This window comes from Desmodus rotundus, chromosome 5, assembly GCF_022682495.2.
Source record: "Desmodus rotundus isolate HL8 chromosome 5, HLdesRot8A.1, whole genome shotgun sequence".
Lineage (NCBI taxonomy): Eukaryota > Metazoa > Chordata > Mammalia > Chiroptera > Phyllostomidae > Desmodus > Desmodus rotundus.
In genome coordinates, this window is record NC_071391.1 from 137,343,327 (window position 1) to 137,369,923 (window position 26,597).

General features: G+C 47.6%; 1 long non-coding RNA gene across 2 annotated transcripts; it reads right to left on the minus strand.

The window, feature by feature from the left end:
- Nucleotides 1–2,002: 2,002 nt before the first annotated feature.
- Nucleotides 2,003–26,250, minus strand: LOC123478936 (uncharacterized). Of its 2 annotated transcripts, none has more exons than XR_006654362.2 (3): nt 26,092–26,250; nt 25,314–25,495; nt 2,003–4,678 (listed from the first exon to the last, which is right to left on the minus strand). It is a non-coding gene; the product is annotated as an uncharacterized lncRNA (long non-coding RNA). The 2 variants fall into 2 exon arrangements; XR_011651256.1 differs by having other exon boundaries at nt 25,266–25,495.
- Nucleotides 26,251–26,597: the final 347 nt, after the last annotated feature.

Sequence of the window (26,597 nt, forward strand, 5' to 3'; positions counted from 1 at the left end):
CTGTACAATGGAGATAACAGTATCTCATAGGGTTCTAAGGATTCACCAACTTGATTACAGACTGCATATTGAACATCAGTACCTTGGCACAGAATAAGCTAAGTATGTTTCATCTACTAGTAAAACCATTATCAATGTCTGAACTACGTTTGAAACACTAGAGGGATTTGATTCCTATAAGCAGGAAAGCAAAACTAATTTCTCTTTTACTTTCTCCTGCTACTCATGGAGATGTAACTATATTTTCCTCACTTCCTGGAAATGGTTCTGTTTTAGCATTTCAGCATAATCCAGGAGGTAAGATTTCATAATTGGAGAGTGTTAGATATATTCCCAACCCACTAATCATGTTTAGAGCCCTGAGTCCTCTAAAGCCATCCTGTAAACCGAAAGCAGGAGAGAGGATGGCTGTATATTCAAACTACAAAGTATGGTCTTCATTGGTTGTGTCAGGGAATTGATCAGAAATCAGCCTTTGTGGTCCAGATTTCCACCTATGTGCCTTCCCTACTTTATAAATACATAAACTTAATGCATTTTTAATGTACTGTGTCTAAAGTTTTGTATTTATCAGGCTTAGTTTAGCCAAGGGCTACTGTCTCAGAATCCACTCCCAAGTCCAGTGTCAACTCAAACAGAAATGCAAGCAATGAGAGCACATGTTAGGTCAGGCGGGGGATAAAAGTCCCTGGGGCTTGCAACATTATAGCGATATTACTATGCTTGGTTGATAAGATTTTTTTTCTCCCCTCTCTCTGAAGTTGTATTAAAGTGAGGGTTAACTCAGAGCACCGCAGAGTCTCTGAGAGGGTACTCTTCCAAAGAGTTAAAATCTGTGGTGAGAAAGATTAAACAGGAAGTAAGGCATCCCTGGACACTACTGGTGTTCATTTCCTCCCTTCCAAAACATTTCTAGAAAAGATGCTGCCACAAGGAGTGAAGACTGCGTCCCCATGGAGCCTGGAATGCTGTGTGCACTCCTTACACAGGTGTTGGCTGCCCCGGTGCCCTTCCAACCGGAAGGCTTCTGAGCTGCTGGGATCTCCCATGAGACCTGCATGTCCTCAGCCTACTGCCTCTGGCCACAAATACCAAAGAAAACATTCTCTGAAGGACACAAAGTTCAGAAACTGTTCCACAACTTGGAACCCATGGAAAATCATGAGAATCTTCATTGTACGGATTTTTCTTTCACAAACTTTAGCTTTGGAGTGCTTCCACAAGGATGCTATTCCTGACTCTGATCAAAGTAGATGTGCATAAGAATTAACTTGAACATCCGGTTGTTTTCCCAAGCCTCCATCCTTTGTGTCCTTGCTTCCAGAAGTTTTCTTTCCAAAGATGATATTGGGCAGGGACTTACACTGGGAAATCAAGTGAGCTCCTTCTGAGCAGGCCCAGATGGAGCCGCTGGTAATGAACTGGACAAAGGCCTTATCCTGGCCTTCCCTTTTCTAAGGAGCTACTGCTGGTGATAGTAATTCTTTCCGTATAGTTACCTAGGAAATTCTATAAAGTGTCTGGTGCTTCCACAAGCAGATCAATGGGCACAATGACTATTTCCATCTTGCTACTTGCTGTGTGAGCTTGGTGTTTGGGTCTCAATATCCCTACGAAGCAAAGGGTTTGATTAGATGTCGAAGGTTTTGTCTAACTCTTTGAATGTTAGATACTGAAAATTCCAGCAGAAGTGCCATTTACCAGTCTTTTTCCACTGGACTCAAAGGGCAGGAGGGGGATCCTGCAGTGATGTTGCCACAGCTCTTTGGGTATTTGTGTGTGTGTTTCCTAGTTTTTGTATTTCAAGAGAAATGTGAGCTTGGCACACTAGAGAGGCTCAATATGTGTTAACCGAACAGCTCATGGCTAGAAACCTAGTCAGGCCTGACACTTTGTAATTGTTGGTTCACATCCTCAGGAGTTGCCCTGGGGAAATTTGAAACTGGGCCCAATACACAGGTGGCAAGGAGAGACTGAAGAGAGGCAGACCACTCCAGATTGGTAGGGGGCAGGTTTAATAAACATGGGAACTTACATATGAGGCTAGTCTTGGGCAGTCACAAGATGAGTGAATCTCCTCTCCTGCCTGTCAGAATTTTAAAAGTTCGTACAGAGGCCTTAACAGGCTTCAGGCATGTGCGCCGTTTATATGGTCTCACACACACTGCTGTCTCAGGGCTGCATCCGCAAAATGGCTCTTCGTGTGGGGACGGTGGGGCAAACATACATTCCAAGCGCAGGGATGGGTAAGGAGCCTCTGCTTGCCCAGGTCCAGCTCGTGGGTCAACCAGCTATCATGCCCTCTCCGTGAGCTCCTCCAACAGCAATTCTTCCATGTTGCTCCTCTTCCCCTGGCCTCCCAAGTGTCCAGATAAGGCTGTGTCTTCATTTGTTTGGGCTGCTATAACAAACTACCATAGGCTGGGTGGCTTATAAACAACATTTTATCACTCACACAGTTCTGGGGCCTGGAAGTCCAAGATCAAAGTGTTGGTGGATTCAGTGATGAGAATCTGCTTCCTGGTTCTTAGCCAGCCATCTTCTTACTGTATCCTTATGGGGGTCTCTCTGCGGCCTCTTTTGTAAGGGCACTAATTCTATCCATGAGGGCTCCAACCTTGTAATCTGATCACCTCCCAAAAGCCCCACCTCTTAATACCACCATACTAGAATCACAATAAGAATTTGGAGGGGACATAAACACTGCAGGCAGAAACAAGAGTTAAGGTGAAATAAAGTCTGTGAGGTGGCCATCTTGAAGTTTCAGGTCTGGCATCTGTGGATTTTGCTCTAAAGATAGTTTCTAGATGGTAAGAAAACTAATTCCAGTTCTTTGAATCTGTGTTGTTACATCATGATAGAATACATTCTGAAACACAGCTGGCCTTTGTGCTTCTCTGGGTGCATGGTCTCAAACTTCACAGTTTCTGTCATTTTAAAAATAGACAAGGAATTAATTTCTGATATGCCTGTGATGAGAGACTTTTTGTCACTTGCTCATAGACAATTTAGAATCCATGTCACAAAGGGATGTTGGACATTTTCCAAAGTTAATTCTGAATGTATTATTGGTTCTTGAAGGAGCTATATGGCAAAGTTGGTGACAAGTCCTTACATTACCAAATTTATTTTATTCCACATCTGGCTTTGGGCTTTGATAAAATATTAATAGTTAGTTTATTTGTTTATTCAGTCAAAAAAAGACTTATTCTAGGCCAGGCAATATGCTGGGACCAGGCACATAAGAGTACAAACCACTGAGAGTGCTTTTTAGAGCCCATGAGGTAATGGGATATAAGCTTGTCATTATATGGTTCTCTCTCTCTCTCTCTCTTTAAAAATAAATGTTCCCTTATACTTCGGGAGTTGGGTTATCCCTTAATGACCTGGATGTGCCGGTTAGAGTCGCTGTGTTCACAGCTGTCTTACTCACATTTGCCATCGGCCTCATGTGGCTCATGACTAGAACCTACACTAAGAAGGCAAATTCTGCCCTGGCTGGTGTTCCTCAGTTGGTTGGAGGGTCATCCTGTAAACCAAAAGGTTGCAGGTTCAATCCCTGGTTAGGCCACATACCTAGGTTGTGGGTTAGATCCTGCCGGGAAGCATATAAGAAGGCAGCCAAACGATGTTTCTCACATTGATGTTTCTCTTTCTCTCTCTCCCTTCTAAAAGCAATGAAAAAATGTCTTTGGATGAGGATATAAAAATAAAAATAAAATAAGGCAAATTACCTGGGTCAGAATGTGTCATCACCTGGGTGCCTCCTTTGATCTGAGGAAGCTCTGCAAACACTCTTCCTACAACCCCTACCAACCTAAGCTACACGCCAAGGTTCTAGATGGTGCGCAAGGCCAGGAGGGTCTTCAGAGAAGGGAGCTGCTGGTGTGCATGGAGAAATCCGAGAAACTCTGAGAATATATAGCTGCTGCTTCTATAAAGGAGGGTGGGAGAGAGACCAACTTGTCCTGGAGGCGAAAAATTCACAGTGCCTTCAAATCACACAGACACTTGTGAATTTAGGAAGGACTTGTTGGGTTCTGATCCTGTTTGTCACCCCTGTTCTCCATGGTTCCTACTCTCCTTGGGGAGCAGGCCTGTGTGCTTTGGGTCCTGCGTCAGGACTTGGCCTATAATCCCTGGGGTTTACAGGGCTGAGAAAAAAACCTCTGGTGACCCAGGTACTTCAGGTGAAGAGTTTGAATAGAAGGTCATATATTAGTTTCTGATGGCTACTGTAACCAATTACTGCAAACTTCGTGGCTTAAAACAACACATGTTTATTCTCTCAGAGTTTTAGAGACCAGAAATCCGAATTCAGTTTCAATGGGCCAAAATCAAGGACCAGCAGAGCCTCCAGGGGAGAGTCCATTTCTTTGTCTTTTCCAGTTTTTAGAGCTGCATTATTTTTGCATTCTTTGGCCTATGGTCTCTTATCCATGTTAAAGTGATCAGTGTAGCATCTTAAATCTCTCTGCTTTTTTTGTAGCAGGCTTTTCTTTCTCTTGTGTAGTATATGGTCTTCCTCTGCCTTGGCCTTAGGCCTTACAGGCATACCTCAGAGATATTGTGGGTTCAGTTCCAGATACTCCTATTAAAGCGAGTATGACAATAAAGTGAGTCACAATCTTTTTTTCTGGTGGAGGGTATTGCTTTCTGTTTGTAAAATATACAACACCTGTGAAGCACAATAAACGAGGCACGTGAGTATAAGGATGCTTGTGATTACATTAAGACCCACCTGATAATCCAGGGTATTCTCCCCAGCTCGACAGCCTTATGATACCCGCAAAGTCCTTTTTGCCATATAAGGTAACGCTCACAGGTTTCTGGGATTAGGACCTGGCTATCTCTAGAAGCATTTATTCAGCCCACCCCAGTCAGTAACCATCTATTAAGTGAACCCTACTTCACTGGCTCACAACTCGGAGCAGGCTGATCCTGATGGGGGAAGCCTTTTGGAGAAAGTACAGGTAAGAACTGGAAAGATATCAGAGCCATTTACACCACAGTTGTCCTTCTTTACACTTTTTCTTCCTACTCTTCTGGAACACCTGAAGCTGAGGTGTTAATAGCATTTGAGAGTTGGGAAGGGCTAAGGCAACCAGCAATGTTACCGAATTTGGGGGCCTGTGCGGCTCTGATGCCCAGGCCGCCCCGTCCTTCCCACCCCCACCCTGGTCCAGGCCCACTGCCTCCATGACACGGTTCCGGGGCTGTGGTCCCACTGAGACTGCAGCCTTGCCTGGGGCAGTTGGTACTCCCAGGTTAGTGTCACGGTCCGGACGGCAGCCACACAGTGTCTTCGCACGCGGCCAGCAGGGGTCAGCATCCCCCGCACAAAGGCTCCCTAGGAGGCTGTCCTCCGAAAGCGAGACTCCGCGGGTCCCCGCATTTCTTCCAGCCACCTTTAGTTTCATTTGAGTTGCTGTGTCACTGTCTTGGCCACACAGCCATTTGCGCCCTTGTTCCTTCTCACCTCTTTCCCTGGGTCGCTTCTCCTCTAACCCCGGAGAAGGCCGAGAAGCATCCTTTGATATGACGCCCGGTGGGTGGACTAAAGGAGGACTGGGAGGGAAGGGGCTCCCCCTTCACCTTGGCCTGGAGGAAAAGCTGCCTCGTTCCCGAAGGCAAGAGGAAGGAGGGTGTGTGCCTGGGTGTGGTAGCGCTGGCAAGAAATAAAGGGTGTCAGGGTTGGAGGCATCAGTTTGTGTGTGTGCTAATCTCGGAAGAGGACTTGCGGATAGCAATGAACTATTAGATGTGGAATGAGTTCCTCACCACATGCATCAAATTCTTGGCCAAAGTTTGATTCCCGAGTCCTCATGGCTCCAACTTCCAAGTCCAGAAGGGGGTGGGGGTGGAGATGGGCTGCTTGGATGCAGAGGGCTGAGCTAGCCCAGTGGGAACTTCTCAGCTAAGGGGCGCTGTAGGGGGGCTGCAGAAAGCTTTTGCTGCTAGGCTCTGAGCCAAGTCTGTGATTAAGGTCTTAATCTAATTAGCTGCTCTCCCACTTGTTTGCGAACTGACCTGAGAGATTGCGTACAGAAGCATCTGGTCTCATCATTGCTTTGCCACCGAACCCAGAAATGGCTATTCTACTGCAGAGGAGCTAAGGCCTTCATGCACCAGCATTTCCCTCTGGGTTTTTCCCTCTAATTTGAGAAGACAGACAATAGAGCCGATCTGGTGTCAGAAAAAGACCTGGATGTTAGATCTGACTTTGCTATTTACTACTTATGAAAGGGTGGGTAGCCTTCTTGCCTGTTATTTGGAGATGCTAACACAACTGAGCTATTTTGGGGAATCACTCAGTACTTATAAAATGCTAAGGTTAGAACTGAAGGTCAACCATATGTCTTAGTCTGGGCATCTCAGGAGGGCACCAAGGCCCTTCCTGCATGGGGAGGCCTGCTGGAGCACACACTGCAGGCAGGAAACACAAAGCAATAAGCAGCAGTGTGCCCTCATGGGGTGAGACCCTTATGCTCCCGTTTGGTGCCACTCAGAGATCACTCCCAGTAGTTCATTCCACCCGTGTTGTGATGACCTCAATTACTACAGGAGCCAGCCCATGTGGGTTCGATCCTAGCTCAAGGGTCATCAGCTGTGAGGCCTTGGGCAAGTTTCTTCACCTCTGCAGGGACTGGTTTCCTCATCTGCAAGATGGGTATAGCATAAACTACTGTCTCGATACATGGTGATAATCAAGAGGTGATGTGTGTGATGCTGCTGAGCCAGGCACATGGCCCTCGGCAACCTGCCCGCCGTGATCCTGGTGATGAACACTTGGGTTTTGATACTAAGGCCAGAAGATGCTTAGAGCAGAAAATCCAAGACAAGCTGGCTTTCTGAAGAGGCGCTTGCAACTGCTGGTTCGTATGTCTGTGTCTGCAGGAATCCCTGGGCCAGGACAGTGCTTTAGGCTTCTTGGATATTTTTGAGCAGGACAGCAATCAGAGTCCCTCTCAAGACCCTCTGCCAATGTGAAATCCTGCATACAGTTTGAGGAGAAACTAAATTCTAGTTTTGAAGTACAGTTAGCCTCAGTCTTTAAAGAAGATTCACAATCTATTATGAATAAAGCTGGTAGGAAGTTTGTATACAACTTTGTACCACTTCCCTTCTCAGGGATGAATATCTAGAAGTGTAATTTTGGGGTCATGTGGTTTCCCTGCTTGTAGAATTTCTGACTGAAAATTGTAAGATAGCTGGAGAATTGCTTCCCCTCATGGGAGAGATTTCAGTCAGACGTCACAGTGAGGAGAATGCCACAGGTTTTATTGAGAATCAATGGGTTGTTCTTGTGACTGACAGCATATCCGTGTGTGTTGGGGGATGCCTGTGTGCCTTCCACATCCGCTCGTGGGGGCAGGCACACCCGCTCTTCAGGGTGTCTGCTGCAGTGCCTTGGCATGACCCCTCACTAGCCCCTCATTGTTCGTCACTGAAACCTGTATAAACTGGGCTTAAGAGGCTGTTTCATTGGAACTTCTTTATTGTCCTCCTGACTCAAGGCAAAGTCACTCACAATTAAGAGGCCGTCTACTGTAGGTTGGCCTGGGGTCAGAGACTTGTGGCCTTCATGCAGTGCCCATGTTTCTCCTTCCTGACCAGTTTTCTCAACCAAGTCACTTCCTAGAGCTTCATCATTCTCATTGAGTTCATTTTCCAGCCTGTGACAACGAGAGACTTCTTCTGTGAGTACTCACACCAGGGCTAACACTTTTCCACAAAGAATGCCAACACTGCCTTCCACACTAACTTCACTTACAAAACAAACTGTGTGGCTTAATTGAATTTTCATGTGGTCCGTGTGAGCTCTTAGCCAGAGGGGAAAAGAGGACATTCACAGTCAGCTCAAATGTCATTGTAGCATTATAAAACTATCATCTTGCTATTGACATTTGTGAGTACTGGATTTTTCTCAGGTCCCGATGAAGTTGTTTTCCTTAAATAAGCAAAGCAATGAGGACAAATCAAAAAGCCAAAATACTAAATACTAAAAATCAGGGACAATGGAGCTCGTGTCTCATTCAGTTACCCGAGTAACTGTATAGCACCTCTGTTTTCTACACTAGAATGCAGAGAGTTACGTATCATGTAGCCAGGCCAAGGTGCCCTTTGCTCTGGCCTGAGGAAGGGCATCTACTAGCCCTGCTGTGATCTCATTTAATCCTCACAACAAGCCTATGGGTAGAAATGATTGTTATAGGTGACAAAATTGAGGTTCCATGAAGTAGACTAGTTGTCCTTCCTCCCTGTGCTGCAGTTTAGCAGTTGAGGTGAGTCAGTCACCGGGAGCCACGGGGCAAACGCCTGCTGGAGTGTGGCTGCAGGTCTTTGTCTCAGTCATTGAGCTTCTAGGTTTTTCTGACACATTTTTGTCATACGTGTCTCAGAGCCATTGCTGACTCTAAAATAAGAAGCATAAATGGTAGGTACAAAACAGGGGGAGGCTAAGAATAGTATGGGAAATGGAGAACCGAAAGAACTTATATGTGTGACCCATGGACATGAACTAAGCATGGGGGGAATGCAGGTGGGAGGGGAGTACAGGGCAGAGGGGAATAAAGGAGGGAAAATGGGATGCCTGCAATAGCAGTATCAGTAAAATATATTAAAAAATAAACCTTATAATTAAAGATTTCACTGTTACATCCCATCTCCTAGAAGCCCGGTGTCAGGCCTGGGCATTTCACCCGAGTCGGATCACATATGCATCTTCTTTCATTTTCATCCAGTTTCCTTGGAAGAATTTGCTCGAAGCCTGTCAGATGGACCCAAACACAAGCATTGTTGTCCTGAAGTTTGCCTTTTGTTCAGTCATTATTTCCACAAATAGTGCTTTCTCTGAGGTGAAGTCCATTTAGTACGGGCTGCAGACACCCCTCCTCAGGCTCCTTGGCTCCAGGGACAACTATTAACCTGCAGAACTTGGTGTCCCCAAACCTCCCTCACCACCAGGGGCCACCTCAGACCCACGTATGAAATTGGTTTTGCCCTTCCACCAGCACGCTGACCTCCGAGTTCCTAATTGTGTTTTTGTGGGACAGATGTAAGTCCACAGGAACCCCTTTGTTCTCCGGTCATGATTCCTTCATAATCACTAGCTGTGTCTGCAGGTCTTCTGGTCTTGCATGTCTTTCCGGGAGAAATACCCTCCCCATTTACCAAAACAATAGTTCATCCATTTTTGTTTTATAAGGTAGAATACCAGTCATTCAAATTAAAGCTCTGAAGAAAATAGATGCTAAGTATTGTCAGTTGCCATTCCTACTTTGTGCAGCTCATCTTTTGGGCTCCTTCAAATATCCCCCGATACTACTTTGTGAACAGTTTATTATTGCTGGGAAGTGTAGCATATTATATGAAAAATGGTTATTTTACCAAACTCCGGCAAGCTATAAAATTGGACCACTGACTTATCTAAAATAACAAACTACATAATTTCTTCACATTCTGGACTGGAAGACTCACCCTTGCCTCTCTCAATTCTATTTTCAATTTGGTGAGCACCTGCCATGTGCCAGGCTCCCAGGTGAAGAAACTGGGACAGTCCCGACTTTGTCAGCACTAAGATGACTAACAAAGTTGGAGAAGAAAAAACAGGTAATTATGGCTGGTGGGGGGACAGCTTTATGGAGGAAGAAACCCTTGAAAGATGGAGTTTTTAATGACCCACACACAGCGGGACAAGCTGAGATTCGGAGCTATGGACTGTTGAGTACATGATTTCCCATGGGAAAACTGTGTCCTGGGGTCTCTAGCCAGCCCCCGGGGTTCTAGTAAGTTCTCTTCAGCTTGTTGCTCTCCTGAAATTTGGGACAACATGAGGTGCTTCCAGGCCTCAGGCCCTGAACTCTGCTCTCTGGTAGACAAATATGTTCAAATGACCTTTAGCCTGGTTGGGATTTGAAGTGACCAGGCTGGGGAGGGGAGGGGATGGAGGTGAGCATGACCTCAGAGGCCTGAACGGACAGCATGGCTTGCCCCCATCCGGAGGTTCTGCCTCTTCAGCCTCTGCAAGCTTGACTGCCAGTGTGGGTTGTGCACATTGCCTGTGGGCTGGTGTCCTGCTTTGCCCCCCTGTCTAGTCAGTGGGGCAGCCCAGCCTCTTCTCCTGCTGGCCCACCCCACAGCAACAGGCCGGGGACATCTCAAAAGTAGTGGCTTCTCTTCTACTTGGCCCAAAATACCTGTTTCAGGGCAACGCTGTGATGGGCCCCAGAGATGACTAAGTCCTCTGGTGGTCAAACCATGGCCCAGGATGGGGGATGGCCCGGTGTCATCTGGGGGCACTTGTTAACCAGGCATGTCCCTGAGTCTCATTTCTGCCCCACTGTACCCCATCTCTGGGGTACACCTGGGTTCTACTGAATCTCAAGGTCTCTGTTTAATTCAGACTGAAAACCACAGAACCAGCCCCAGCCCTCATTTTGCATCCAGTGGGTGGCCTGGGGTCGGATAGGTGAAGAGAGTTGTCTGGATATCCTGCGTGAGCTGGGATGAGAGCCAAAGACCACTCCCAGTCCAGTGCTTGTCCCCACACTCAACACTACCACTGTTCTTCACTTCCACTTGCCTCTCACTATGGTCACCTGAAGTCCAGGTCCTGGGCGTTCAGCCCTGCTGGCCCGTTCGGTGGGCTGACAGTTGCTATAGGAGCAAAGAGCCGAGGAGTTGGGAACCAAAGCCTGAAACTGGCCTCCGGCATTGTTTGTCAGTGTTTTCATTCTGTGTTTTCCTCGTGAGCAATCCATCTTCCAACCAGCCAGGCTTCCCACACACCCAGCTACCTGCCCTCAGCCCTGGCCCTGGCCCTATCTGCATGAACATCTTCATAAACACCCACGTCGCGTCCGAGTCCCCCTGACCTCCTTCTGTTGCCACAGGTGTCTCAGGTCCCTCCTCCTTCCACCCCCTGCATCAAAAAGTGAGCAAAGATGGTTAAGAAAAGTGTTAGCACAGGGAGAACCCTGAAATCAGCATTACAAGACCTGAAGTGCCACTTTGTATGGCTTTGGGCAACTCACTGACCCTCTCTGGCCTATGCAGGACATCACACAGAAGCTTGTCCCTTCCCTTCTCATTCTAGCATAGACTAACCCACCCGTGGCCTGGGAAAGGCAAGTCAGTCAAAACCAGCCCCTCCCCAGTGAGCCAAGGACACCCAAGGACACCCCTGGTTGCTCACAATGTTATTCCCAGTAGCTAGCGCAGTGGTACCACACAGAAGGTGCTCAATAAATATGTCTTGTATCATGGATAAATGTGAATTTAGAGGCACAGAGACTCTAGTAATTAGGGGAAACACTGGAGCTGAAAAGGCCTCTTCAGGCTTCACTTCTGGCTAATGAGTTCAGTAAACTCCTTCCCCGAGTCCTTTCAGTAAGCCCCACTTTGCACTCCTTTAAAGCCCCACAACTGGCCTGGCCATTTAATTTAAAATGAGGGGCCTGATAATATTGTCCCTCCACCTCTTCCTCTGCTTATTCTCTCAAACTTTCTCCTACCCCTCCCACCAGTTAACCTCTGGTTTACACACCCCTGGTGGTATCTGCTCTCCTGAGCTTCCTGCCCCTCAGGGGAGACCCTGCCCACCATTGTCCCCTTCTCCACAGACTTGGGTATGTCTGTAGCCATAATGTCTTTTGAACTGGGAAAAAGGAAAGAAGCTGGACATTCTTTCGGTTCCATCTCCTCTGCTTCGGTTCTCCCAGTGTGACTGAACAAAAAGAGTTCGTCCCCCGGGCGCTGACAGAGCCAAACACTAGACTCCAGAAACTGCAGTGGAGAAATGTTGGCTATTTTATTATGAATGGTGCCACCTGAGAATGGGAAGCTAATGCTCGAAAGCCCAAACTCCCTGATGGCATGCAGGTTACAGATTATATGGGACAAAATCACAAGACAGTGTGGGTTCAGGGGTGTGCTGGGAGCTGATTGATTGGAGGTGAGGTAAGGGTAATAAATCATTTCTTCAGGTCTTGAGGACAGATCTAAGGTCTGTTCCACTGTCCCTCTGTCTGGTTTGATGGGAAAATAGCCCAGGGGTCATTCTGCCTTGGTGCTCAGAAGCTGAAATATAACTTAGGTCAAAATGTTATCTAGCCTGCCAGAGGTCCAGACCTTGTGCTCTATCATTAGTCAGGTCCAGGCTACAACTTCTACCTTGGGGGCTGTTGATTATGGAGGAAAAGGCTAGGTACAAACACACACAGATGATTTGTAGAGCTAGAACTTAAAGCTAAACTTTAATCTGAGTCAGAAGGACCCCTGGTGTCAGCAGGACTAGTCAGTCCACAAGCACTTACTGATCATAGGACACTGCCCTGAGCAGTTTGGGGAGTGAGATTGGAGACACAGGTCCTCCCTCCTGAAACCAACAGTGTGTCTGGGGAGGAGACCACACATGGAAGATCTGTGGGGGACAAGGGGTGGCACGGGATAGCACATGGTTCACTCCCCGGTAAAGAGAACAAAGAGCTTAGTGTCAGGAACTGTGCTTTGGTGCCTGAGTTCTGACTCTGCACCTAGTAACATTAATACCTTGGGCAAGTTACATTCCAGAGCTGAGCACAGTGTTCTCCTCCAGAAAATGGGGACCCTTGTCGAATACAGCATCCCTTTTAGGCCCACACACAGTAATGACTGCTGCAGGCAAGATCCACAGATGGATCTAAACTCAGCGGGCAGGAGCTGGAGGAGAAACAGGATACTTGTATAGTCTCCGAGTGTCTCTCCCAAGGGATATGGGAGCCATTATGAAGAGAAAAAGAGTAACTTTATTATGGAGAAAGCTGGCAGATACCACGTTAATCAAGTGATCAAGGTTAACATGACAGATTTATAATAAGACAAATCAACATCACAACCCCCTGGTGTGACGCACTAAGAAGAACACACATCACTTCTGTGGAAGAAAAGGGGCCACATATCAACCTGACAAGCTCAGGGGGGGGGCCTGCGAGGAGGCCTTAAACTCAGAGACAGTAACCACATAGGATAGTCTGTAATCAAAACTTATTAACTAAAGCAGTTCCTGTCCTGGGCCAGTATTTTTCCCTAACAAAGGTCAATCTTTACCTTAACTAAGCCTATTTTCTTTTTGCATCTATGATATCTTTGGAATGTCAAGGTAACTTCCCTTTTTCCCAAACCCCTTGGGCACAAGCTGAGACCACAAATCCCCTCCTCCTTGTTGTTATCATGTTAATTGTTGATTGTTAACTATCCTTTACCCACCTATGTAAAAGAGGTATGTGTCTATCTTTTTACCTTTTATCCAATCCCAGAGGTGTCCTCACTTCACTTTCTCCTGCCTCTCCTAATCTATCACCAATGGACTTCAACTAACCCCTTTATGGCTCCTCCTTTGACTCTAAGGTATAAAGTACGGTGCTAAACTGCCATTCTCCGGGGCATTTCTTAATCCATTGAGATATTGCTTCCCAGCAATTGTCAGTTTGGCTCAAATAAAGTCACCAGAAATTCTCTACAGGTATGAATGTTTCTTACCTTGACACTTCTATGGTTCTTGCCGAAAGTGCATAACCTCATCTAATCGTGAGGAAAACGTCACATGAGCCCAGATTGGGAGACTTTTTATGAAATAACTAATCTGCAACATTAAGTGAGTCAAAGTCTTGAAAGAACGGAAAGACTAAGGGATGATTCTCAGACTGGAGGAGCACAAGGCGACTCACTAAACGACATGCGGGATCCTTGGCGGAATGAAAGAACATTAGGGAGAAAACAAAGCCCCATAATGTACTATGGCTGTGTGAGATGTTAACATTAGGGGAAGCTAAGTGAGGGGTGTGCAGAACTCTACTATTTTTGCAACTTTCCTGTAAGTCTGAAGTTTTTAAAAGGGACTCAGGGTTTGTAAGGAATAAGTGAGAGGATGTCTGTAAGGTACTTAGCAGTGCTGGCACAGTAAGTGCTCAGGAAATTTTAATTTCTATTATTACTTGGTTTGACAAATTCAAAGGATGGCAGGTAGAAGGGGAAGAGCAATCCATTCTTCAAAGCAGAAGGATTAGCCTGAGCAGAGTCTAAAGGAACAAGGTACGCTGGGAAACATAAGCACACCAGCAAGACCAAAAAAGAAGGCTGATTTTTTTTTTTTTTAAATAGGGATGTAATAGGAAAGGCCTCAAATGCCAAACTGGGAAACCAACTTCAGCTAGAGAAAGGCAGTGGGGAGCACCTATATGAAAAGTAAAAACTTAACCTACAAGTTCCTGCATTTCAGGAAAGGCCCAAGGAGGGAGGGAGGAGGGGGTGGGGTGGGAGGGGTAGAGAGAGAAAGAGAGCGCTTTCTGAGCAGGTTGCTGGGAGTTTGGAATGTAAGGTCTGCACCAGCTGGCAGGATAATATCATGGAGGAGGGTGGGGGTGGGGGTGGCGGTGGGGTGGGTGGGGCACAATGAAAGCAGGTGGAACATCTGGAGGCCTCAGGAAACTGAGCATCCTGAGTGGAAATCTAAATTGAGCCTGTTTGCTCTTTCCTGGTCCCAGATGCTTAAATCCAATATGGGAAAAAAAGGATGCTGGGAAGCAGTCCAGGAACATTCAGTGTCTGTTGAGAAGTCAAACCAAATGCAACAGGATTGGGACTTGCTGTGTTCAGAGAGGTGGAAGGCCTAACTGCCTGGTCACACGAGGAGACTGAAAATGCTCAAATTCAAACTCAGTATATGGGTGAGAGGGGTTGGTTCTCTTCGGGCCCTTTCTGAGCTGGCACAGGTGGCCTGGGCGGCCTTGGAAAGCAGCTTTGAGAGCTCACCATTCAATTCAGGGCAGAGTGGGCTAACCAGACGACCTGGGATTGAGGCCTGGCAGGAGCTCCCTGTGCTAAGTGCAAAGGTGGGACTTTGCTTCAGCCCCTCCCATCATTTCCCTCTTGAGAGGAAGGGCTCCAGCAGAGGGAAGTTAAAGCAAAGGTAGTGGCTAACTTCCTAAATTTGGTCACAGGTGTGGGTGGCTCAGCTGCATGTGGGGACCACGGAGAGTGTCTAGTTCTGTGTTCTCCATCCTGGCTGTACATTAGGATCATCTGGGACTCCTTAAAAACCCCAGTGCCAGGGCCCCACCCCCATGGTAGTCTGATTTAATAGGTCCAGCTGAGAACCAGGAATAGATAGTTTTAGGGTATTAATAGTTTGGGTTTTTGAAACTTTATTTTGAAAAGCCAGTTGAGTGACCAGAATTCCCTGCCCCCACCCCATTTGCCTATTACCCCACTTGAACCATTTTCAACTCTTGGTTGGTCTTGTCACAGTACTTCCTCCACTGACTGACCCAGGACCTGTCCCCAGGGTTACTCTGAGGCTATCTCAGACATCACGAGCCCATGACTGCGGCATCCCCAGGTGGTATCCATGCGCACACAAGGTTGAGACCTGCAGATCTAGTCCAAGCCCTTCCTTGTACAGATAAGAAAACTACGGCCCAGAGAGGAGAAAAGACTTGCAAAACCTCAGAAGATGCCTCTTCCTCTTTAACATTCTATGAACACATGAACTTGGAAGCACCACAGAGACTTTTGGAGTATCCTTGTCAAAACATTTCTGGGAAGCCTCACCCTGGTGCCAAGCCAAGGCCCCCACCACAGATGCCAACCAAAGGTTTTGTTTCTTCTAGTATCTGGCAGTTCTTTGTCCTGCTTTGTGCTGCTTAGTCTCATTGCAAGACTGCCCACTGATGGCCCTCTTCGAATCCTCTCAAGCTCTCTGGGCCTTTGGTTGGAATTTAGTGGTTCTGTTTTCTGGCCAAAGGGCTAGGTGGGGCTGTGATGACTCAGGGCTGGGAGAGCCTGGATTTGCTGCCCTTGGGGCTCCTCCAAGCTCCAGAAGCACAGGAGGCCAAGTATTCACAGAGGTTGACACTCTCTGAGGACCAGGTGGCAGGGCCTCAGGCAGGGGGTGAGCTTCCCCACTCGGCCTGCCTGCGGTCAATGACAGGTGTGCCTGCCACACCTGCCTTGTCTGTCTGCTTTCTTTTGTAATCAGAGAGCAGATGCTAATTTTGAAAGCAGATGTTTGTTGACTCAGAACCCCCTGCAGAGGAAATTAGTCCTCAGTGCCTTCAGCCTGGTGGTCCACTGGGTCTTGCTCAGAAGGCTTAGGGTTGCTAGTGGTGAAAGCAGCCTTGGGAGAGCCTGGGCTGTGGAGGCTTTGGTCAATGTGCAGGGGCTAGAGTGGTTTCCTTTCCTGCCTTTTGAAAGTTCCCTTCCACTTCATCTCTGCCTGTGAGTCCTAGCCCTGGGACTTCCATGTGATGCTGTGGAGACAGCCAGTACCACCTCCGCCCTGCTCTTAAAGAGGCTGTCGTTCAAGCCAGGGCTGTGCGTGGGGAGGTGTGGGGTATGTCAGCACATTGCTACTCTTGTCCACACCCTGTCAGGTTTTCAAGGAGGGAAAAAAAGACCCCCAAGTGACAGAATCAGGGACTACACATCTTCATTTGACATTTGGCCTGAAGTCCAAGGGACAGTCACATTTGTCACCTTAAAAAAAAATCAGTTTCCAATACAACCACAACTGGGGCCTGGACTTTGCTGTTCCTGTATCTGTCACCTCCATGTTTGATCTCCAGATTGCTGGACAGAACTGCTGTGTATGTGGGTGCGTATGGGGGTTGGAGGAGGAAGGTTGTGAGAGTAGAGGCGGAGTGCTCATCGCAGACACACCTCTGAAACACAGGAGAGGTAGAGTAAGACTCGTTGCTGCAAGGACCCTAGGGCGCAGCTGATAGGGTAGAACAGGCACGTACACACGGGAGAGATGCGAAGATACTTACCTTCCATGTGTCAGCTAGTCTGACCGAAAGGACTGCTGCTCGCTACCTCTGTTAGAGAACTGAGTGGAGTAGCCCTTAGAGTTGGGAGGGGACCTACTAGAGGTGGTGAGGAGAGGTTGACAGAGCTAAGTGCTGGCCTTGGAACAGGATGGGAAGGTAACCTCAGACTAAGGGGTCAGCTCAGTTTGATGTCATGCAAGGTCCAGCCATGGCAGGCAGTCACCCCCTTCACCTTCTGTCAGGGCATCCATCCCTGAGGGCCAAGCCAAATAATGTCTTTATTTTTCCAGAAAATGTGCAAATAAATGCATTTTATGTTATTTCAGACCCTCACTTAGTTTTTATTTTGCATACATTTGTATGTTATACAGTCATCTCAGTATACAAGAATGCACGTCTCTATGTTGTCTGGTGGCATATTTCAGCCTCAGGTTAGGTCCAGTAGAAGTGGCTGGGCTTGTAGAGACTGCTCAGCCCTTCCCTCAAAATGAGCCCAGGGTGGGGTGATGTGTGAACAAGGCTGGGAGGCCCCCTAGCCCTGTCACACGTGTGGAATAGGGAAAGGCGAATTTTTCTAAGATTTTTGTCTTCATTTTCAAACTGCATGGGCTAATTTAGCTTCTTGCTAAGGTCATTGCCCATTAATTCTCATCTTTCTTTCTTTCCTTTTTTTTTTTTTTTTTAATTAAAGATCCAGAGATTATATTGCCCGAAAAATGAAAAAAAAATTATGGTGTTGCCAAAGTAGGATTTCTTTTCCTTACTTTCAGAGTTCTTTCCAAGTAATTTTATTTCAAGAAAACAAAATTTAAAATAAAGGTAATAATTACTCAGTCTGCCTGTTGCGCATTGCAGGTGATGGGAGGCAAATACTGAATAGCATTTGGAGAATATCCAGTTGTTCTGCTGAGGGTAGTTGGTAAGGTCAGGTCAGGGAAACAGAAGACCGCAGCAAACAGAGACTGTGGCTCCTGAGAGTAGGCAAGTGCACCAGGAGACCCAAGTGGCTTTTCTTTTGGCTAAAGCTTTGTGGTCTTTGGGAAGAGGCAGTGTCTGGTGCCCTAGAAGCAGGCTGTCTCCTGGCTGTCAGCTGCCCAGGCAGCCGGGGTCCTGCTGATCTGCTATGAGTTTGTCTCAAGTTGTCAGGTCTCTTTCTCTTTCCCTTCCCTTGCACTTGAAGAAACCCATCTCCTCCCCTTCTCTACGACTTCTACCTTTGTCTCCTGATGTTTTTTCGGCCTTGAATATTCTCTTCCAGAGTGTGTCCTCTGATTCCCTGGCCTCTGAAGCAAGGGCACCTCTGAGGCCAGCCAGTGGTTCCTTCTTCCAGGCCTCTGGGCTCTAGGAAGATACCCCATTGGTTTGTTTCCCTTTGGAAGATTAGTCTCAGTCAGGTTCCCTCACCATGCCAGGCACCTCTGTGTGGGTGGAGGGGGTAGAGGGGTACCTTTCCTCTATCTATTCTGAGCATGTCTCTCCCTGTGTCTCCACTCCTAGGATTACTTCCAAGGCCCTAAGTCCTCTTTCCTAACTTAGCAGATCCTGGGGCCAGCTCCAGAGAGAGTTAAATGGACATTTAAATTGCCACAAAGACATCAAATCTTCTGTTAGATTCTGACCTGAAACCTGAAATCTAAATGTTCCTATGTGGAGTCCTCATTTCCTGCTTCCAAAATTCCTCTGCCTATTATAGCTGCCCCTAGAGGAACAAACACCCACAGGCAGAATTTGGCCCACAGTCTGTGGCATTTCATATGAGGCTGTGTCCATGGATGCACACTTTCATGGCATAGCAGCCTTTGTCTGGATGACAACGAGGCCTAACCTTGGCCAGAGGCCCAGGCACACAGGGACCTCGGTGACTTCAGTGTGGTTGGCCTGATGTGTTGTGGGCTGGGTCCACCTTGAGCTCCCTGCAGTTCCACTGACCCCTCCCTCACATCGCTTCTCTTGGCAAGACCACAGCCCCTCACAAGGAGAAGCCTGAAATGTTTCCTTGGGAGAAAAATCAAATTTGCTTTAGTATCCCCTGTGCGCCACAAATGGCTCATCAAAAAAAGATCAGGGTTACTTGCTTTCTCTCTGAGAAAGAAGACCACAGCCAAGACCCTTATTCGAGCAAACCTCTCCCATCCCAAGGGCTTCTCACCTGCATCTGTCCCGAGGATAGTGCCTTTGGAGCAAGCAAAGGCTATTTGCGAACAGAAAGATGCATGTTCCCTTCTGGAGGCTGCTGCTTCTCAAAAGGGGGCTCCACTAAAGGAACGTGAGTATGAGGATGGAGCAATGGGGAAGAAACTCAGCCTCTCAAGATGCAGGATCTGGACTGCAGGGTTCCAAGCAGAGTCGGCCTCTGACCTTGGGCCAGTCCAAGAGCAACCAGCAAGTCATCAGCCTTCATGGGTGCTTAAGGTGTGCAAAGTTGTTGACTGGAAGGTTGTGGCAGAGAAGCTAAAGTCTTGTCCACCTCCTGGGAAGCTTAGAAACCAGTTGGGGAAATAAGGCCAACACAGAGAGCAGCTGGAACACTTAAAAGCTACCAACTGACGCAGTGACCTTGGACAATGCTCTTGACCTCTCAGGAACTATTAATTCATCTGTAAATGGGGGATAATATTAATGAAAGCCAAGGCTGGATCAACCAAGTGGTGTTCAAAGGAGTCTAAAAAATGGCAGGTGGCCGTGGGCTGGAGTAGTCAGGGAGGGCTTCCTAAACTGGGAGCTCCTTCCTTGTAGGGTGGGCCTGTGAGTTTCATTTTTGTGTCCCCATCTCTAGTCCACTCCCTGGGATTCAGCAGGTGCTCAATTAACGCATTCTAATGAATGGACAAAAGAGAAGGAGGAGCTAGGGCTAAGGTTGAAAGATAATAGGATTGTCAGGTGCCTAGGAGAAGGGGGAGCCTTTCAGTTGAGGGAAAGGCTGAACCTGGATGCCAAGCAGGAACATGGCTTGCAGGGTGGGTGGGAGCTGGTCTGTCTTGCTTTTTGTCGACAATTTCTGCACAGTAAAGAACTTAATGTCTGGACTCTTCTCCGAGGGCTGCTGACTGCAGTACGTCTATGGTGTTGCAGCCCATCTGGCAGAGGACCTCTTGGCCCCATTAACATACTTTTATCTCTATCAGGGCAGAGTAAGAACTCAGACACAGAGTATAGGACCCTGGCAGCTCCAGGAGCTATAGTGTCGAAGCAAAACTTTACAGGGTTTCAGCCCCTGCAGCAGGTAGCTGAGAGTGTGGGTGGAAATACAGATATTTTATTCAGAGAAGCGTGTGTGTGTGTGGTGGGGGGAGGATTTAGAGTTCTTTGTGGAAAATAGTGCAGGTTAACTCACTTATTACTCATCCAGTCTTTTCCAGGATAACACAGACTTAATGCTAATCCAAAAGCATTTTCCAACAAAGGTTCTAAAATGCCAGAGGGACCCAAGAGATGCTATAAACAGCTCCTTCGCCAGTAAAAGAAGGGTGGTCATGGAGAACCACAGCAGAGCTTTGGAGCTTTCCCTGCAGCCTGCAATTATAGCCCCTTCATGGCCTGTGCTTGTTTTATTGCTACAGACTCTAGGCTCAGCATATTTTGGTGCACCACTGAGGAAGTAAAACTAAGGGAGAGAAGCGTGCCTGATTATTGGCTCTGACTGGTGTCTCCCCTGTCTGTCTCCCAAATAAAGCTATTTGGGCTTACTCCAGACCTCAGGGAGTGGACAGAGGCTAGAGCTGGAAGTTCTGCTGATTTTCATTCCACAGTTCCAACTTCCCAAAACCCCAGATGTCCTAGGTCAAGGGGGTCCTTTTAGTGTTATTTTCAGTCTCATGGAAGTTAGGGGGTGGAAAATCGCTTTTAGGTTCTTCCAGGTCTTAATATGTCATTCATCGAATACCTAAAACTATGTTAGGCAGAGTTGGGAGATAAAGAAAACATACAAGAGAGAATTGCTTTCCTCAGGAAGCACACAGAGGTTTTGGGGATCAAGACTGACACGTTAGAAACAATTAGAAATAGACTGCAGCAGGGTGGCAATTAAAGATAACCTTTTAAGAACTTGCCCCTGGTTAGTCTCTTTGGGAGACACAGTACAGCATATAAAGAAACCCAGGATTGGGTGAGGTTAGAAGCTTTTAGAGAGGCTAGAACTGCCTCTAACAATAAGAACTAAGCCCAGAGATGGGAAAACTTCAGGGTGCAGGACTAACACAAATGAAATGGTCTCTTTCCCTTCCATTAAAAGAATGTTAAGTAATAATAACCAGCATTTATTATGTCTCAAGCACTGTTCTAATCGCTTTAACAAAAATAGGTCACTCAGTCCTCCCAATAACCAGTAAAGTAGGTGCCATTCGATGGGTAAGAAAAGTAAGGTGCCAGGAGGATCTAGCTGCATAGTCAGAACCCAGGTAGCCGGTTCCAGACCACGTGTTCAGCTGTTCCCTATGGGTGAGGATCTGGCTAGGATTTGGGAGCCAAGAATGCAGTGGAACTGCAGTAGGGATGGTAGACAGCTCATGGCCCTGGGAGTCCTGGAGGGGCGCCCACAACACAGAACCGGGGAAGGTGGCCACATCAGAGGACTCACACCCAGGGCCGCATGGCAGCAGAGCTGACACAATATTCTCCTCCTCTCCCCCCACCTTCAACTCTAGCTGCTGGGAGTAAAGGAAGCAGCTGAGGATTGCAGCATCCCTGGGCCTCTTGCTGACTCCGTGTCTGACCTGGTCTGTTTCCTACTGGTTACACTCACACTGAGGAGGTAGACAGACCACAGCCACCAAGTTTTCACATGGTCTCAAGAATACCAGGAGTGAGGTGGGTGGACAGAGAATATATCAGTAAAGGAAATTTTGGTAGAACTGATAACCTGGTTACTTCCAGAATGGATCACAGAGGGATGCTGGCAGTGTTATATGGACTTTGTTTGCTCTGGAAACTTCCAGAAGAGAGAGAGGGAGGTAGGACTTCCTGGAGGATCCTTAGGCTTAAGCTGAACATTGCAGAAGGAGTAGAAGAGGGGATTGGTAAGAGCCTCCCAGACAGGAGATGGGCAGGACCCTGGCAGGTCCTCAGGCCCTGTAGGAACTCTGGGTAGCCATGCTGAGGATGGGAGCAGGCCAGTGTGGTGGCCTGGGGAGAGCCTGTCAGCCAGGCTTTGAGAGTCCTCAAAGAGCCTCAAGTAGAGAGCTGCAGGGCTCTCCACAAATCCGCACATCCGCATTTCACTCCCTCGTGTAAAATCAAAGCAAAGAGAACATGCGTGAAAATCTTGGTTTTCCTTCTATAAGAGACAAACTTCCAAAATAGCTAATTTTTGCAATCCAGCCCCTTTGACAAGAATTGTGTGCATAGGAATATTTAAATGAGCTCTATACTGTGGTAAGAATAGCTCCATTTCTCTGCAGTGTTTGCGGCCCCAGTGTTCTGTGTCCACAGGCTTGCAAATTCTTCCCCAAGGCTCAGCCTACAACCTGCTCTCCCACCCACTCTGAAGCTGCTTCTGTCTCTAGAACAAACAACCCTGTCTTTCTCCAGGCCATGAAAGCATGGTAACATTCCTACATAAAATATCAGCAGCTAGGGGCCTTTGTTGAATTAAACAGGAAGCAGCAAATTCAGAACTGGATAATGAGAACTTACAGTATGCAGATACTGGGGAATACAAGCAAGCATAAGACACCCCTCCCCTTTCTTCAAGAGGCTTAGGAGCCCAGGGAAATCACGGTAAAAGGCAGCCTGTGGTGCCCTGGGGTCTAGTGAATGACTTTTCCAGATTTAGCACCCAAGTCTCACATCCCAAAGAACACTTCCCCACACCACGCCCTCAGTCTCAGTCAAATCAGAACTATTTGTCTGCCCAGCTGAGGGCTGTGACTGCTGGAATCCACTTCCTTCTCATTTCAGTCCTTGCCTCCATTCCCACGCCTACAAACGGCCCTTTGAAATAAGCTAACATTTAACTTAGGATAATTTATAGTGAAAATAACAGCAGTGACCCATCCTTCACAGTAGTTCTTAAAGGAGACCAGGATATGCCACCCCAAAACATGCCATTTTGGAATAAGGATTGTTTTGAGCTGAAGGTGACTGAGAAGCAATAGATGCAGGAGGAGTTCTCTGCCCTTCCCTTATCCACAAAAAAGCAGGGCATACATTTCTCTTTGTGAAGGTGGCATAGATTTTCCTTTTGAGGATGTACCCCTCTCCCATGCCAGGAAGAGGAGAGCAACTCCTGATTCAGCACCAAGATGAGTCTGCATAACCGAGCCTTAGTAAAATTACCCTTATCTTCCACTAGTTTTCTCCATATATTTCCTAGTCACTTCCCCATAACTTATTGTCCCTTGAGGCCCAAACCTTCTTTTGTTAAAAAGGGCATGTAAGTTCCTGAGTCTAACTGCTTCTTTGAACTTTACTTCTTTTATGTGAGCTCCCATGCACACAAAATATTAATAAATTTGTATTCCTTTTCTCCTGTTAATCTGTCTTTTTACAGCTAAATTTGCAACCCCTCAGTCACTGAACCTAAGAGGGTGGAGGAAAAGGTTTTCCTCCCCGACGTACTCAACCTTGGCTTGCACATTAGAATCACTTGAGGAGCTTTTAAAACAGATCAGCACCCAGGTCCCTCCCCAGAACAATGAAACCAGACTCTCCCCCAGGCTCTTTCAGGGTATAGCTAGCCGAGTGGAGAAACACTGCCTAGGGTTCAGGAGTAAAGGGGAAGCAGCAGGGCAGCAGAGGGACACGGAATCCTGGAGTATTTCCGGGAGTGACTTCAGCTTCAGAGCCAGATCAGGGTTGCTCACGGAGGACGGGGGAGACTCTGCAGGTGTTAAGGCAGATGCTTACTGAGCAAGCCATGATCCTCTTTGGAGGGAGGCAGATAGGACATCGGGAGACGCATGCTCACAGAGTGGTTCTCAGTGCATCTTTTTGGAGAGACAGCTAAGTGCCAATATCCTCTTCATTGGGCCTGGGAACCCAAGATAATCCCTCCCTACCCTCAACCCCCACTTCCAGCCTTCTGCCTCGTTTCAAGAAGTCCCTTTGAGGCTGTTTTCCAGGCTGCTACTCCTTGGCGTTTCTGGTTTTCCCATTTGCCACCTCCGTGAGAGAAATTAACAGTTTTGCCAGACCCTATATAAACAGGAAGGCAAGCTGTTAACAGGAGCCTCCTGCCCGCTGCCAAGCCCAGAGCTCACGGTTTCCTTTCTTAGAGCCTGTCAATTGTTAAGAGGAGAAAGGAGAAGAATGGGCTCTCCCTGGGCACTGTATGGGCTCTCTTGCGGCCACTTGAATGCCAGTGTTGGGGCTCACTGACAGCTGGGTCTGCAGCTGGCTGGTTTTGTCTGTGTTTTGAGGGACAGCCAGGGACAGCCACTGATTAAACTGGGAACAAAGCAGGACTACAGTCGTGGTCGTGCACACCAATGCTGCCGAGCAGCAGAGAACAATTACTTGCCATGTTGTGGAATGTGTGGATGGGGGCAGGGAGGCAGTTGGAAAATATAAGAATGTGCAGGAAAATGTCAAGCAAGTACTTGTGTTCACTGGAAGCTGAGAGAGAGAGAACCAGCTCTGCACGTGTTCTCAGGACCCACCACAGTGTGGAGGGTCCTGGTCACTCCCTGCTCGCCCCACAGCCTTCCCACCTGGGGCGGTCTGACACTGGGGTGCTGCAAACGGCAGTACTTTGCCAAGCAAGAGAGGGAGCCTCTTGGCCTTTGGGATGACAGTTTTATCCATTTACTGGAATATGATACAAAAGTGCCCATTTCAGTGTATGTCATGACAGGGAAAAGGTGTTCCCTGTAGCATCTGTCTAGGCCCTGGGTAAGCCAGGCTCTATGTTCACACCCTGGAAGCTTGCAGTCTAATTTTTATCCAAGAACCAAAGGGCGTTGGGAGGGAGTAGGAGTCCCTGTTCCACCTCCACCACCAAAGAGATTGCTGTTGGCTCCTCAGGGAACCTGAAGTAGGAGAACAGCTACTGCAGCAAGGTGTGTGTATGGTTCAAGCTGGAGAAGCCAAATACATTCATACAATAAGAGAGATGAAAAAGAAGAGCAAGATTGGCATTCAAGGGGTCCTGCAGTGTCTGTGAGGTGGTTTTGGGCCTGGACAAAGAGAATTTAGGAAGTGTTGGGTTCTCTTTGATGTACCTTTATAAATACTAAAGACTGAATATTTTTCTTCATGATGCCATATTGTTTGCTGGACGGTGCATTGAACTTCCTGCCAAGGCTGAGCCTCATGGGGCTCTGGGATTTACTTAAATTACACAAAAATATTATTTTTCCTATCCTGGGTTTCCTCTGGAAAGCTGAACCTGAAATAAGGGATTGCGTGCTGATTGGGACAATGATCCCAGGGAGCAGAAGTGAGGAAAGGGAGGGAAGGAAATAAAAGCCAATATACGTGTTTTATCAAGGTCATCACTCTGTAAGGGGAACTTAATCCTACCTGGGACCTTGTGAGGAGTGTGAAAAAAATTTTCTCATGATGGTTCACCTGGTAATCAGCCAGCAGAGGCATTCATCCAGCAGCTCCCATTTCCCGTTGTTCGAGGCTTCCATTGGAGGTGTTAACTCCCCCACATGTCAGGGCTGTGCATATGTGAGTGCTAAGTGGGCTCCCACTAGTGTCCACGGCATCATAGAAATCCCAAAACAGAGGAAGCAAAAGATGTGAGCCTGTTGTTGAGATAAGAGGCTGTCAGGGTGAGGCCAGGACAAACTGCAGTTAGAATTAGAGGTGAGGTCCGGGATGAGAGGCAGGAAGCCAGAGGCATCTGACCTACCACGCAGAGAACGGTGGGCCAGGCCCCTGACTTGACGCAGGAGATACGAACAGGAAGGTATGCGCCCTTAAGCTGTGGCAGAGGGAAGCTCAGGGCCTTTCTGCATTCCTTTATGTGTGATCTCTTACTTCAAAGGGACCCCTGACCTACAGCCCTGCACTCTACCAGAGCAATCCCAGCCACTCATGCTATGGCAGCTCCCAGAACTCTGCATCTTCAGGGCTCCCCTGCCCTACTGCCTGGGTCCTATATCTCCTTAATCTCCCAAAACCCCACCAGCTGCCGTTAAACCTCCCATTCCTTGCTGGGAGGATCTCCACTTACTGTTACAAGGCAAAAAAAAAAAAAAAAAAGACTAAACTATTTCACAAGGTTGTGGCTTGAGTCCATAATAAATGACTGTGGTGGGTACATTTCAGGTGGGCATGTCCAAGAAGAGAGATTTGCAGACAGAGTTGGGAGGGAGGATCAAGAAGCTGATGAGCTTACCTTTCCAAGGCCTGAGAGATGCCTTGATGGAGCCCTGAAGTGAACTCACATTTTCCTAAATCCACCTCAGTTCATGTGACGGGATGGGAACGCTTCCTTTCTTAGCCAATGCTGCCTGTTATGAGTTCCCTGCAGCGCAGAGAAGGGAGCAACATGTACTGCTTTGTTGCTTCCTGTATCGGGAGGGTAGGAATGAGGAAGTCCACAGAACACTGTCCTGGGCAGCTGCCACTGGGGACCCAGCCAAATCTCCAAGTGCAGAAAGGCATGTGGCCAGAATTCCCATGGTGCTTATATGTGGGTGTGAAGGACATGCTTGCTGACCGGCCTTAAGCTTATACATACGGTATTTTTCAGACTATAAGACGCAGCCCCCTCCCCCCAAATTTGGGAGGGAAATGAGGATGCGTCGTATAGTCTGAATGTAGCTTACCTGGCTCGCTGGGGTGGGGGGCAGCAGTGGAGTGGGAATTTTTCCCCTATTTTCCTCCTCTAAAACCTAAGTG